The sequence below is a fragment of the Aulonocara stuartgranti genome (genome assembly GCF_965226115.1).
Source record: "Aulonocara stuartgranti genome assembly, chromosome: 2".
In the NCBI taxonomy this organism is placed as follows: domain Eukaryota; kingdom Metazoa; phylum Chordata; class Actinopteri; order Cichliformes; family Cichlidae; genus Aulonocara; species Aulonocara stuartgranti.
In genome coordinates this window covers 20,720,487-20,734,626 of record NC_138940.1, presented here as the reverse complement: position 1 = coordinate 20,734,626, position 14,140 = coordinate 20,720,487, and the positions used below count along the sequence as shown (strand labels likewise).

The 14,140-nt window shown below is 43.2% G+C and overlaps 1 protein-coding gene and 1 long non-coding RNA gene across 2 annotated transcripts in view; one reads left to right on the top strand and one right to left on the bottom strand.

Annotated features, from left to right (window-relative positions):
- The window catches only part of il1rapl2 (interleukin 1 receptor accessory protein-like 2), a 636,591-nt gene that overhangs the window by 497,904 nt on the left and 124,547 nt on the right, over positions 1-14,140 (bottom strand). The window lies entirely within an intron of this gene.
- Positions 2,317-7,836, top strand: LOC309688362. Its single transcript, XR_014271060.1, has 2 exons — positions 2,317-4,549; positions 6,244-7,836. It is a non-coding gene; the product is annotated as an uncharacterized lncRNA (long non-coding RNA).

The following is a 14,140-nucleotide window of genomic DNA, read 5'->3' as shown; positions in this document are numbered from 1 at the left end:
GTATTATAAATACCAAATGTGCATATTGGGCTTTCCAAATTAATCTGTTCGCTGAGTCACATGTATTTTCACAGTAAATTTGTCGGTGTCTGGTTTTTGGCGCAAGATACTAACAACATAAGTTGAGGCTGAATTCCAGTGTGTTAAATAAACTGCTTCTACCGAGATACTAATAACATACTACGTTGGACTAGTTGCAGTAAACTGCTTCTACCGAGATACTAATAACATACTACGTTGGACTAGTTGCAGCCACTTTACCTTCCACATTTAATTTTGTCTAATACTGGCTTCTGTAGCAATAATACCTTAGAATTTCTTCTGAAGACGCGGCCATTAGTCCAGTACATTGAAGTCGAGGTTTGTTTATTTTGTTTATGGTGTCAGTGACGTCCTGGCTTTTGCCGGCTATGAAATAGAAGTTGATTTAAGGAAAAGCAGATGCTGGCTTCACGGTGCAGTTGAACGCTGGCAACGCGAGAGCGAAACACGTCCGTAGGTTTGGTTTATGATATGGCGTGTTCCGGTGGTGCGGCCGTGAAGTGCAGTAGTGGTTGGTGCTAATTTAGTACATTGGATAGAGGTTTGACGGTGGTTTGTGGCGTCAGTCGAGTTTTAAGGGCTGCGGTCATAATACAAAGTAAAATTTTACATAGAGCAAAACCTGGTTTATGATGTCAGGTATAACTTCGGGGATGCAAGCATCACTTTTATGATGCGACTTTGCCCCGTTGTGGCGGTCATAAGCGCAGAGAAAGGGGTATTTTGGTCTATGGTGCAGTGTGCTTTAAGAAGATCTAATAGTTGAGCTCAGAGGTTTCTGTGCAAATTTCTGCTGATGAGAGGCGCTCTCTGTGTGTCACACTGATGGTGTAACGCGCTGTGTGTGTAAGGCGCGCTCTGGCCGTGGGTGAGGCGCGCTCTGAGTGTGCTTTTTGTGTGTGTGAAGTCTGAACACAGTGACAGTGACGGTTGATGTGTTTGATTAGGAGGACATTAGAGCAAATACACATTTTAGGATCAAAGGTTGATGCCTAGTGTACCTGTGGAACATTTTGCCCTAGGAGTGGCGACCCTCCTGTCCGTGGACGCGTGGCCAGGACCGGCGTCGTCCGGGTGCCGAGGTGGTGACTTGGGGAGGTGAGGGCCCCCGCATAGCTATGGAAATAACACTGGAACGGCCGTGTAATCACGGGTTCACATTTATTCCGGACTAGAACAAGACACATTTTGCGAACAAAGGTTGAGTCTAGATTAGTAAAGAAATATAAAAAGGTTGAATTCCTCGTTTCAGTGGTTGAAATTGTTGTGTGCCTGTCCCCTGACGAGTGTGAAATTAAAATAAAGAGGGAATTTGGAGCCACATAGAGATAGACGGGCATAATTGGGTGTATTACTCTGTGGTGTAATAAAAATAAAAAGGAGAGATAGTAAGAGGTGTGCAGTGGAGAATTATGGAGGAGTACAGAGAGGAATGTGTTGGGAGACTGGCGTACAGTTTACGCTGTCAAGGTAGGCGGGTTGCCTGCTTATCTGTTTAACAGTGATGAAAATGAAATTAAATAAATCTCTTAGTGTGTTAATACAGGAGGCTGCGGACCTGGACCAACTGCCCCCACAAGCACAGCGGCCGAAGCAAAATTATAGGTAATGGGAACCACACCCAGCACGAATCAGCAGCTGTGAAAAAGACAGCAGCGAGGAGAGAATTAGAGGAGAAATTAAGAGAAGTTTTAACACATAAAATTGGGGCCAACGGACTTGTGGAGGTTGGGAAGGCGTCCGGAGCATCACAACAAAAAGGTGAAACAAAAACACACACAAGCAGAGAAATCTGAGAGAAAGGCTCCTTTTAAGGTAACGCCTAGTTTGAGAAAAGATAAAATTAACCTGCTTTTATACAAATGCACATACACGCAATGAAGAAACAGCTTACACTCATGAACACGTGAAGATTTTCCAGCAAGGTTAAAGAAAAATTAACATACTTAAATGATGAAGTCTATACATTACTGACAAAGAAACCCTCTGGGTTGCAGGACAACAATTTAACTAAAAAAAAAAAAGAAGGAACACTGGTCTAACCAACCAGGCAAGACGCAACAAATTTAGTGGTAAAAAGAGTCAAATTGTGACATGTTTTCTGTTGATTGATTAATAAAAGTGATTACTGAATGAAAGAAAATTCCTTTTTTGGGTTTTTAAACATGATCTTAAGAATTTTAATATGTACTTGTGTTGTCCTGTCAACTTGGTGGGTTAGGAGTTGATTATATCGGGAGAGAAAAAACAAAAAAAAGGGGGAGAGAAGGCTGACACAGGGCCTGGTCCCGGTGTGTCTCCCCTCTGAATAACACAGCCAACACAACATCATTTTCCTGTTCGTTTGTTTTTGTTTTGTTTTGTTTTTGTTTTTTCTATACATATTTAATTACAGGCTGCTTTGCCGGCCCTGAAAGCCGAGGCTGACTGGACTCCTGCTCTCCCCCATACGTGACACTGACCAAATGCTGCAACAGCTGGACCCACAACAACGACCTGAGAATGTCAACAGACCTGCAGGAATGTGATCTCATGCAGCCGAGACGGAGAGCACTAAACCTAAGGCCCGTTTCACTACACGGGGGGAAATTCCCAGACTGCGTCAGCTGACAGAGCTCAGCTGTGACGAGACGCCCACCAAGCCCGAATGAAAAGTAAGGCCGAGCAAAAGAATGCTGACCTTGATAACTCTGCATTTACACTGTGCAGGACAGTGATGGACCAACACGGATGATCGGGCAGCAAAAAGGGCGTGACCGAGACAGGAGGAGTAACTGAGGACAGAAGGCACCTCAGAATGGACAAAAAACACAGAAGAAGATGCAGGTTTCACCTGCGGTGAACATCGACACTGGAGAAAGGACTGCCCCAATTGGGGTCAGAACCAGGACGGACTGAATTTTGAGCAGCAGCAGCAGCAGCAATGGTCGCAAACAAACTGAAAAAGGAGGGGGGCAGGACCCCAGGGCATGCTTCAGGCCGTGGTTTACCCAGAACACCAGAACAGGAAAGTGATGAACACAAACACCCACACAAACACACACATCTACATGCACTGACTCAGAATGAAGAGAAACAAACACACACACACACACACACACACACACACACACACACACACACACACACACACGTCTCCAAACACACAGATTCAGAATGAAGTGAAATACACACATGAACACGTGCACTCGTTGAGTGAGTGAGAAATGACACACACACACATATATACACACACACACACACATACACACACACACACATTGGAATGCTGATTCACTGAGAAGTGATCCACATACACACACACACACGCTGATGCAATGAAGAATGCTTTGCTTATGCTGATATGCAAAATGCTGCACACAAACATCCCAATGCATAATTTTTATGAGGAGCCATTGATTACTTAGAATGTGTTATATGTCACCCAGAGGGCATTTATGTAGATTTTAGGAATAAGGTCTAAAAAAGTTTGGTTATGAAAACAATGTCTGTGCGTGATGTCTGTTTATGGCTCAAGGCCTTGACTGAATTCTTTGCTGTGCTTCACACAGCCCTGATGAGGAACAGTGGCACAGAGTGAAAATGATGAATTAATAGTGTAAGTTTAGGTTGGAGTACGGCATTTTCTGTGATTGAGTTTTAATTCAAGGAGGAACAAAAGGTGTTACGGCACCTGAGGTTCTCATTCCCACACAATATTGTCCCGGCAGGAAGCAAAATGTTCCTGTGAATTTCTGGTTGATTGTTTGGTTTTGTTTAGCGCTAGTTTGATGTTATCAGTGAGCTTTGGCTTGTGTTCTTTCTCGTAAGCGAGAGAGGGATAGTTTTATGCTTGGACATGTCTGCAACGGGCCCTAGTTTGTGTTATTTTAGTAGTATTTTGTTGGTTATGTCTGTTTTCGTTTTTGTTACAGTGCACTGAGATAAGAAAATCTGAGAGGTGTGATCCACCGGTGGTGATATGTTGATATTTTGTGAGTTTATGATTTAACAATCAGCTCTTTAAACCAGGCCTGAAAGATTGAAATTTAAAGCGCTATGAAATATTCTTACAAAAACAGTTGCAAAGTGTGCTTCTCCATGATTGTAATTGGCTTGGGAGAAATTCACTTATAGGGAACACTGAGAAGTTCTGAGTCTAAAAGGATTGCACCGAGTCAATCCGGCCCAAAAAACAACAAGGAATTGTTTTCCTTTAAAATGATGACGTCATCTTGCTGGTGATGGAGGCTCGAATAGGTTGCGCGTGAGACTCCATTATCAGCAACATCTGGTATGAATGTGTATGGAGGTATGCATGTGAATGGACTGTGATGGACTGACGACTAAAAGCTTTGACTGACTTGATACTGAGACAATGACTGCACCCACTTTAGGATTAGTAAATGCCAATAAACAATTCACCCAGCCGACAAGAGAAGGGTGGATGCTTCGCTTTGTTTTGTTTTGTTTTTTCAGGAGCAGGGGGATAAGAGCGACTGGAGGAGGAGACTCTAGCTTCACATAAGTATGAACTGCAGACTTAACACTGTGGTTGCTGATTTTGAGTTACTGATGTTTGCATTAAGAAAACTGTGCTATATTAGCTGTGTTTTGATTAAGGTATCATGTTATATTATTGGGAATGCCAAATGCTACAGTGGAGATAACTATTGATATCACTCATGACTGGAATATGTTACTATTAACCACAGCAGGCCACTGTAAAAAAGTCAATTAAATTTTATAGAGGAAAATCGCCAAAATTTAACAATACCTATGAATGACTGGCCACATTCAGAATAGAGATATGCAATAATAAACATTGGTCCACGTGATTTAGGTTCTCACTTGAAATAGTAAGTTATTAAATGTAGAATATAATTGACAGGGACATTTGATAGGATGTGGTACTGAAAAAGAACAAGAGCAAAGTAAATAAAGAAAATATTGTGTTTAGTTTGGATAAATTCAAATTAAAATGTACCATTACACTCAGAGGATCAATATGGAATAAAACATATGCAAAATTTGTAGGAAGTACATGACTGATAACTGTTCTGTCCTGAGCGTTTGTTTCCAGAGCACCCACTTGACCACACCAACAGTTTCTCGCCACCGAGGAGGGGTACTTGCAAAAAGAATAAAATAAAAATCTGAGTTTAACAAAACATTTTAAATGTAAATATCAAGCTTACCTTTCTTTTTCCATGAAATGTGCTTGTGGGCACGCCAGCCATTTTGAAAAGGTGGGCAAAACAATTGGCAAGGCCACACCCCCACACATGTGATATAATTTTAAAGGTACTGTTGCCCTCTCTAAGAAACATCAGGACTTAGAGGAGTGGCAAGTAGAGTATGCGAGCTACAAGCAAAAACTAAAATGTGTACTACAGTGTGCAAAAATGAAATACTGGGTCATCAGGGGGTCATGAGGGACATTTATAAAACTAAAAGTCCCACTAACCTTAAAGTGCACTTGAAAAGCTCACACAAGAAGGTTAACCTAGCTTACCTAGAAGACCTCATCAGGGGGAGCACACTCCCCCTCCTTGAAGAGCTCACCCACTCAACCCGCATCCCCAGAAAACAGCTAACCCCAGATAAGGCAGCGTGATGTATCCCGAGACAACAGGACTGGGACATCTAAATAAAGGTGTGAAACAATCGCCTTCAAAAGGTTATCAATTCACTTCAACCAAAATTAGGACCACACGGTGCGGCAAGAGTTAATAGTTATTAGTCTCAACACCCAAGGATAACCAGAAGAGCATGACTGATATGATGGAACTGGGATTTTGTTACACTTAATTTTTGCAAAACACAAATAAAACTAAATTGAAACTAAGGATTTTCAGAAAATAAAAACTAAACTAAACTAGCAAACAATTGGTAAAAACTGATTAAAACTGATGAAAATTGCAAAACTATTACAACCCTGGTCCAGACTAAGATGGTGTTGGACATCTTCAGGGCAGAAAAGGGTTGGTGTGACCAAGGTGTGGTTTGGCTTGTTGTATGTACATTTCAAAATGTTACAGCTCTGGATGGACCAGTTACCAGGGCATGGAAGGATGACAGACTTTATTACATGAGGAGAAGGGACATTTTCGGGATCGAAGATCCTCAGGGATGACAAGGCTGGAGCAACGGTACTCGAGAGAAGAATTTCTGATACTTTCTGAGATATGATGTCACCAACCTTCTCTTTTAATTGTCTAGCTCCAATGAATTGACACATGGGAGTGTGTCAAAAAGGGGGAAGTTGAGTCCGAACATCAAACAATGGTGATATGAAAATTTCTATGAAGTTATTTCTGTGTTTAATAATTTAGCTATGGTAAAACTTAAGCTTATAATGTGTTAGACTTAGAAAGGGTTCACTAATTTTTGATTTCTTTTACACACACATAGATTATGATTAGAATAGGTCCTGAACATAATATTTTAAACCAAATTTGAATCATTAGAACAACAATGGATAACAATATTAGATTATCAAGGCTAGGGAGAGAGGTGTTTTGGTTTTCTGTCTCTTGCAGAGAAAGGAAGAGACACCAGACGGGGACACGGAGATGTGAGGACCCTTCACAGCAGAGACAGATGTAGGGACAGCCGAGACAGCAACTGGGGTCAAGTGTCATGACGTTTGGGCTCCTGGAGAAGATGGATCCCACAAACACAGCAATAACCATGAAGGGGTTGGCGAAAACCAGGAACACCAGACCAACGAGGTTCGAGAGGCTCTTGGCAAAAAGGGGGACACGCCGGTGAACCCAAAACACACAGATCCTTGTTTGAAATCGGGGCAGAATAATCCCCAGAACTGTGCAATGACTAAAGGGTGGTCTAACCCCGGAGGTCGAAGAAAGAAGCTGAGAATCACCCAACTGGAAGACACTGGTAGCTGCAGCAATAAAAATAAAGGTTAAAAGCTCCTTAGACAGAGGTTCTAGTCTAAGTACATTTGAAAGGTATAAGGTGGCATTAAAATGGGAGTGGAAAACTGGAGCACCAAAATAAAGCTGTGGGAAAATTGGGAGTGATAGGAGAGTCATCTGTAACTGCTGTTATGGTTGTAAATCTAACTTTGCTTGCATCTGAACTGCGTGAACACAGAGGTCATCCCACATATGGTCCACCCGTTAAAGGGGGACAGAGGGCCTCAGGATCAAGAAAACCTGGACCTTGCGACCCTGGAGTGCATGTTGTAAGTGATCTCTTTCAGAGATCAAAAGGGGGAATTATTAGATTATTCTGTTATTATATGTTACCTTATATATGTAATCAAAGTAGTTGAATTAGAATACTGCTGTAGATCACATTATACCCTTTAATATAGAGTGTGTGAGCTGTATGTAGTGTAGTTCTCATTATACTTTTGAGTTAACAGAACATATTCACATATTAGTTCATTAGATAAATGTGCATCACTCTGTATCCTTGATCTGCTGGGAATGTGTTACACTGTTTTCTTGACATGCTTAATTGTTGAATCATGAAGAGAAGGTTGTAAGCAGGAGACTCTGTGTCTAAAGACAGGGGAGATAGATAGACCACATTCCACACCCCCACCTTACAGAAAGCAGAGAAACAACTGCCGAGGTCATAACTTAGGCGCTGTAACAGAGAAAAAATGTGATGTTTTGGCTTTTACGACTAGCTGGAGGCCACTAGAGACTATAAAAAGCTGAGCAACCCGTCACCATTTTGAGACATGTGCCTGACCCTCTGGTAGCATCTCTCCCGTCCGGACGTTGTAATGCTCTGACTGTTGAATTGTATGGAAATAAATGATTGTTGATTGAGCATTGATACACCGAGTATTGTCCCTCCTTCAGCCCAAAGATTCAAAGAATTGGGAGATTTCAACAACAGTCAAATGCATGTTGGCACTCAGCAGTCCATACGAAGGGTTCCTTTGGACTGCACAGATGAGTCAGGGGAGCCACTACTGTCGAAAAGTTCCGGCAGAAACATCTGTAGTAGCCCACTAGACCCAAGAAGCGCCTGAGCTTCCGTCTTGTGGTGGGAACCGGGTAGCTCAGTACGGCCTCCACTTTTGCATTCACGGGGCGCACCTGGGCATGTCCTACTTGTTTTCCGAGGTATGTCACTACCGCCTTGGCAAATTCACACTTTGCCAGGTTCAGAGTTAGGGAAGCCTGGGTTAAACGAGCAAAAACATCCCTCAGAGTACTCACATGATCGGTCCAGCAAGAAGAACCACAATGTCATCCAAATACACATTACAATTGTTAATGTCCGCTAACACAAAGTTCATAAGTCATTGGAAAGTGGCTGGTGCATTCCGGATGCCAAACGGCATCACTGTGTACTGCAAGAAATGGTCTGGAGTAACAAATGCTGAAATATCAGAGGCTCTGCTAGTTAGAGGAACCTGCCAGTACCCTTTTAACAGATCTAGCTTTGGTATGTAGGTGGCGGCTCCAATACTGTCTATGCAGTCTTCCATGCGAGGCAACGGGTATGAGTCAGGGACTGTGACTGCATTTACCCTCCTAAAATCAGTACAAAAACGAAGAGAATCATCCGACTTTGGTGTCAGCAGACATGGAGAGCTCCAAGAGCTACGGCTAGGTATCGCCAAACCATTTTCAAGCAGGTACTGTACCTCTTTTTTCATTAATTCCCTCTTGAGTGGGGGGCACCGGTATGTGTGTTGCTTAATAGCACACGCATCACCCACGTCAATGTCGTGCTTTAACACTGCGGTTCTAGATGGTACATCCCCAAACAGATTAGGGTGCGCTTGGATCAGATTTTTCACGTCATCTTTCTCGTCATGAGGAAGATAGGAGAGGTACGTGTCTAAGGCACCAAGAACCTCTGAGTTTGCGAGCCTGCCACTCTGCTGACCTTCACTACCCTTCACCAAACCATCATCATGGTTTATGGGCACAGAAGTGAGTGAGATGGAGCCCTCACGATCGCCTTCCCTGGAGTGAAACAGTTTCAGCATACTTATATGGCAGAGCCGTGTTTTTCGCCTTCTATCCGGAGTGCGAACAATGTAGTCTGTGTCATTGACTTTGCTCTCTACCACATATGGTCCCGCAAATTGGGCTGACAGAGATGGACCAGATGTGGGCACCAACATGAGTACCTGATCACCAGGTTTAAAAGAATGCTGCACTGCCTTCCTGTCATACTGCCGCTTCATTTTCCCTTGGGCTGCTGACAGAGACTTCTTAGCTATTGCACAAGCATGGTACAAACGTTCCCGACACTGCGTGACAAACTCAAGCACATTTGATTGCGGCTGCACATCAGATAAAAACTGTTCTTTCAGAGTTTTTAGTGGCCCTCTCACGCTATGCCCAAAAACTAGTTCAGCAGGGCTGAAACCAAGGGACTCCTGGTTTGCTTCACGAGCTGCAAACAGTAGGAATGGCAGTCCCTCATCCTGTTCTTGTCAGTCACCAGACAATATTTTCGCATCATCAATTTTATGGTCTGGTGCCATCTTTCTAGTGCACCTTGTGACTGGGGATGGTAAGGGCTGGAAGGGAAGTGTTTGATACCAAGTGATTGTAAAGTCTGCTTGAACAGTTTTGACTGAAAATTGCTGCCTTGGTCAGTTTGAACGGCTCTAGGCAGACCAAATGTTGAAAAGAATTTAAGTAGAGCCTTAATTACAGTAGGAGCGGTGATTTTTCAAAGTGGTATGGCTTCAGGAAAACGGGTTGTGGCACACATGATTGTCAAGAGGAACTGATTACCCACTTTTGTTCTGGGTAGAGGACCCACACAGTCCACTAAAACACGCTCAAAAGGCTCCCCAACTACCGGGATGGGTTTAAGAGGAGCAGGTGGCACCATCTGATTAGTTTTACCCACAATTTGGCAAACCTGGCATGTTTTGCAGAACTTGGCAACGTCTTTCTTCAGACCTGGCCAGAAAAAGTGCTGAAGAATGCGGTCATAGGTTTTAGTGATTCCTAAATGACCTGACCATGGGTGTTCATGCGCAAGCTGCAATATGCCACCTCGGTAATCCCTAGGAATGACTATTTGGCGTACCACCCCCCAACCCTCATCACCTCCTTCCTGTTGTAATGCAGGTCTTGAGACCCATTTCCTTAGCAGTAACCCATCCTCAAGATAAAACCTGTGTGCCTTTTTATTGTTTGTTAACTCGCTTACCTCTTTAAAACACTTAGCGAGTGACTCATCCTTTTCCTGAGCATGGCTCAAACACTCACGTGAGACTGGCAAAGGAAGAACCTCAGACAGAGTAGGCAGACCCTGTTCATTGAGTGCTGGTTTAGAAGGGCTAGCAGCCAGCTCTCTGTCCCCAGTTAGAACAGATCCAAGAACAGTCTCACTCAGGTTCACTTCCTCCAGCTTACGAGCTTGCGACCTGGTAAGAACACTGACAGAAAACACATCAGGGTGGGATTTCAACAGCTCATCCTCTTCTGGGATACAGCTGGGTTTATCCACCACTTCAGGAACAGGGAGTACCTTGTCCCCAGTAATATCATTTCCCATTATAAACTCAACACCCTGAATAGGAAATGAGTTTCTCACTGCAACCTTGAAAAAACCAGAGGCTAACTTCGACTGCACATGAACACAATGTAATGGTGCAGGTATGTAGGCCATCCCAATACCTTGCACTTTTGTACTCGCGTTACAAGATGACTCATCACTGACTGGCAAAACGTCGGCCAATAGAAATGATTGTGAGCCACCCGTGTCCCTCAGTATTCTCACGGGCTTCTGATCTCCAGGAAACCCTGTTAGGGAGACAAAACCATCGAAAATGAAGGGTTTAAAACACTTATCAGGTTCACTCATGGTCACATGAGAGGGTGAGTTCAGCGACTTGACTAGGCCAACCCCTTTAGCTTGTTTTAATTGCTGGGGCACTTGTTTACGTTTAAGAGCCAAACACTCAGAAACTATATGCGACAGTAAAAACATTGTCTATCAGACTTGGAACCCGAGGAACCCCTAGGTTGTTGAGGGTGCGGCTTTGTGTCCTTTTTCATCTGTTCATGATAGAGTGATTCAGATTTACCCACAAACACGCTTTTGAGCGTCAAAGCAAATTCTTCTGCCAGGACAGCTGCCTCCTGCAAAGGGGCAACTTTTTGTTCATTCAGGTACAGCACTGTACGGTCAGGTACACAGTTTTTGAATTTCTCCAACAATACCAGTTCACGCAGTGCGTTAAACTCTGAAACTTTGCTTGCTTGACACCACCTATCAAATAGTATCCCTTTTTCCCTTGCAAACTCAAGGAATGTTTGAGCAGTGGATTTCCTCAGGGTCCTGAAACGCTGCCTGTAAGCTTCAGGCACCAACTCATAGGCTCTGAGTACAGCGCTTTTGACATTGTCATACACAAGACTGTCCTCGATAGTGAGAGCTGCCCATACTTCCTGTGCTTTACCAATTAATTGGTAAAGCACCGACACTTTAGCTTGAACTCAAGCTCATCCTTACGTTCCCTTTCTTTGGCCTCAAGTTCAAGACGAGCCAAACGTACCTTTACGCGTGCACTAACACTGGGATTACTGGTTTCGACAGAGAAGGGCTCAAACCGTGGAAGAGAGGCTGGTGGCTTTCCCCCACCTGGTTTGACCACCGTAGGTGTCCCCGCCCCCTCCTCAGCACAAACCTCAGGCTGATCAGAGGTTTCGAGGACTGACGCGGCATCCCCATCCACGTCTAAAGGGAACACACCTTTCCCAACAAACCCACTGACAACAAGAGTCTTTAACACTCTCTTCTTCATGGACTTAGCAACAGGGATTTCATAATGCGCGGCAACAGCACATAAATCCTCCTTCCTACATGCATCAGGCTGGTCCAGTGCAGGCTTAGCTATAAAATCACCCAGGCTAAACTGTGCCATATCCAAAATAATCCCGGACGAGCCCCCACTTATGTTACGCCCCACTTAAAAACGAAGTGTTGACTGGGGTGAGGGGTAACACAAAGTGAAAGAGTGAAAGAGAAAACATGAACTACCGGAGAATAGAAGTCATTAAACAAGATTTATTGCCCAAAACTACTACAGTAAAAATAAACACAGGGAAGCTCTTTTCTTCAGGGTCTCCAAGGCCAAAACAACAAACAAAACACCCCCTTTAGCTAAAAATCAAACCAAGTACTCTCTAACCAAAACAAAATACAATGGCTGAGCTCCCTGTCTAACCAAAACAGGAGAAAACAGTTGAAACAAAAATGGCAGAGAACCCCTACCTGCTTCCACAACGACAAACTAATTAACACAGTAAGGGCACACCTTTGCTTACAATAAAAGAAAGAAAACCAAAGTTTCACAGAGTTCAAGTTCTCTCACTCACACACACACACACACACACACACACACACACACACACACACACACACACACACACACACACACACACACACACACACACACACACACACACACACACACACACACACACAAAGGCCTGCTGCCCAAAACACTATAGCTCACAGCTCTGGCCAAAAATGGGGGACGTGGCAGGGGTGTGGCAGTTTAGGATGGCAGACTATATGCCGTGGCTGACGAGCTGGAACACACCTCAGCTGTGGCTCATGAGGCAGACCTGCAACACAAGAAAAAGGAGAAAAAAACCTCTTCCACAGAGGGAGAGCCACTAGAGGTCAGCGACCGTAACACCTGTGAAGCGTAAAAAAAGGGCTTTCCAGTGAATTCTCTTTTCTATTCACTTTTTATTCATTGCTTGGTGTTATAGGCACAGTTGTCCCAGTAAGTGAAGGCAATGGGCTCCAACCATTATTCACGTAGCTACAGGAAGAAAGCCCCGAGGATGAGACTTTTTTTTAAGTCAAGAACTGCACTTACTCAAGTCCCCCAAATACACTGTTTTTGAAGTAGATTAAAGCTAATCTAGGCAAGAACTAGGAGAACTCACACACATACAGAGATTCCTTATTAGTTTATTGAGATTTATAAGAATAGGTTAGTTTTAGCTGATTTCTTGCAGCCCCAAAAAGACACTACCCATTATGATTTAGAAAACTGGAGACAATCCTGTGCCGTGCAAACATCAGCAGATGTTTCTGGTAGCAAAAATCAAGAATTTAAATGGGGTGAAAATTAGAGATGGGAATTGAGTGGTCCAGTTTTTTGGATCATTAGCCTGCCTGCCTGTTGATCCTGATAATCGGTTCTTGCACTCTCACTATGATCAGCTGATTTCAGTTTGTGTGTCGGATTAGGAAAATAGTGGCACAGTCTCCAGTGTGGATATGAACATTACTTTTATTTGTATTCTGTTAAAGGATGAGAGCGCGATGGTAAAGTGGAGACTGCTCCAGGACAGAAACAACTCAGTTATACAGTTAACAGAACTTTGGGTTTTTGGCTAGCTTAGCGATAGCATACATTTGCATTAGCATGTTGAGCTTTATTATGGAATAAAGCTGAGTGGATGCTGACCCCAGACCAGCACCGTGTTAAAGTGAGCCACTGCTGAAATTCAACAGGTCACAAACTGACAAGCAGTCAGGCTGCGTGTTTCTACCTGCTCATGTTTCTGCAGTAGAATCAAAAAAGTCCCTTTGTGCTGGTTTTCATTTTTAATTTGTGCTGTCGGCTTTGTGTTCATATCTAAATACTAAGAGAAAAATCACTAGGATGTGATTTGTGCTGGTGTGTGGGGCTATAGTCTGCAGGTTTATATTGTTAACTGGTAATTATGAGACAGTTTATTTCAGATAATTTTACAGAGTAACATGAAAGTGATGTTATGAGTAATATAACGAATGTGTTTCTCCTGTGTGTAATTAAATAACCTACTTTGTTACTTTTAAGAAAAGTGTTGTGTGTAGTATGTGTAATACATTACTTTTTGTGAGTAATGATCCCAGAAATGATCACAACAAAGAGGAGAAAGACCTCTAACATACACAAACATTTGACCAGCAGCATGTAATAAATTTGCATGAATGTAATGTATTTGATATTCTGCTTAGAGATGGTGGTGAGTCTCAAAGTGGAGCCAATGAGAATCGATGAGGAATCGAATCGATAAGTGATGGTGCTTAATTCCTATCAGTTCCCATTCCTAGTGAAAATTCAACGAATGACTAAAAACACCACAATAAA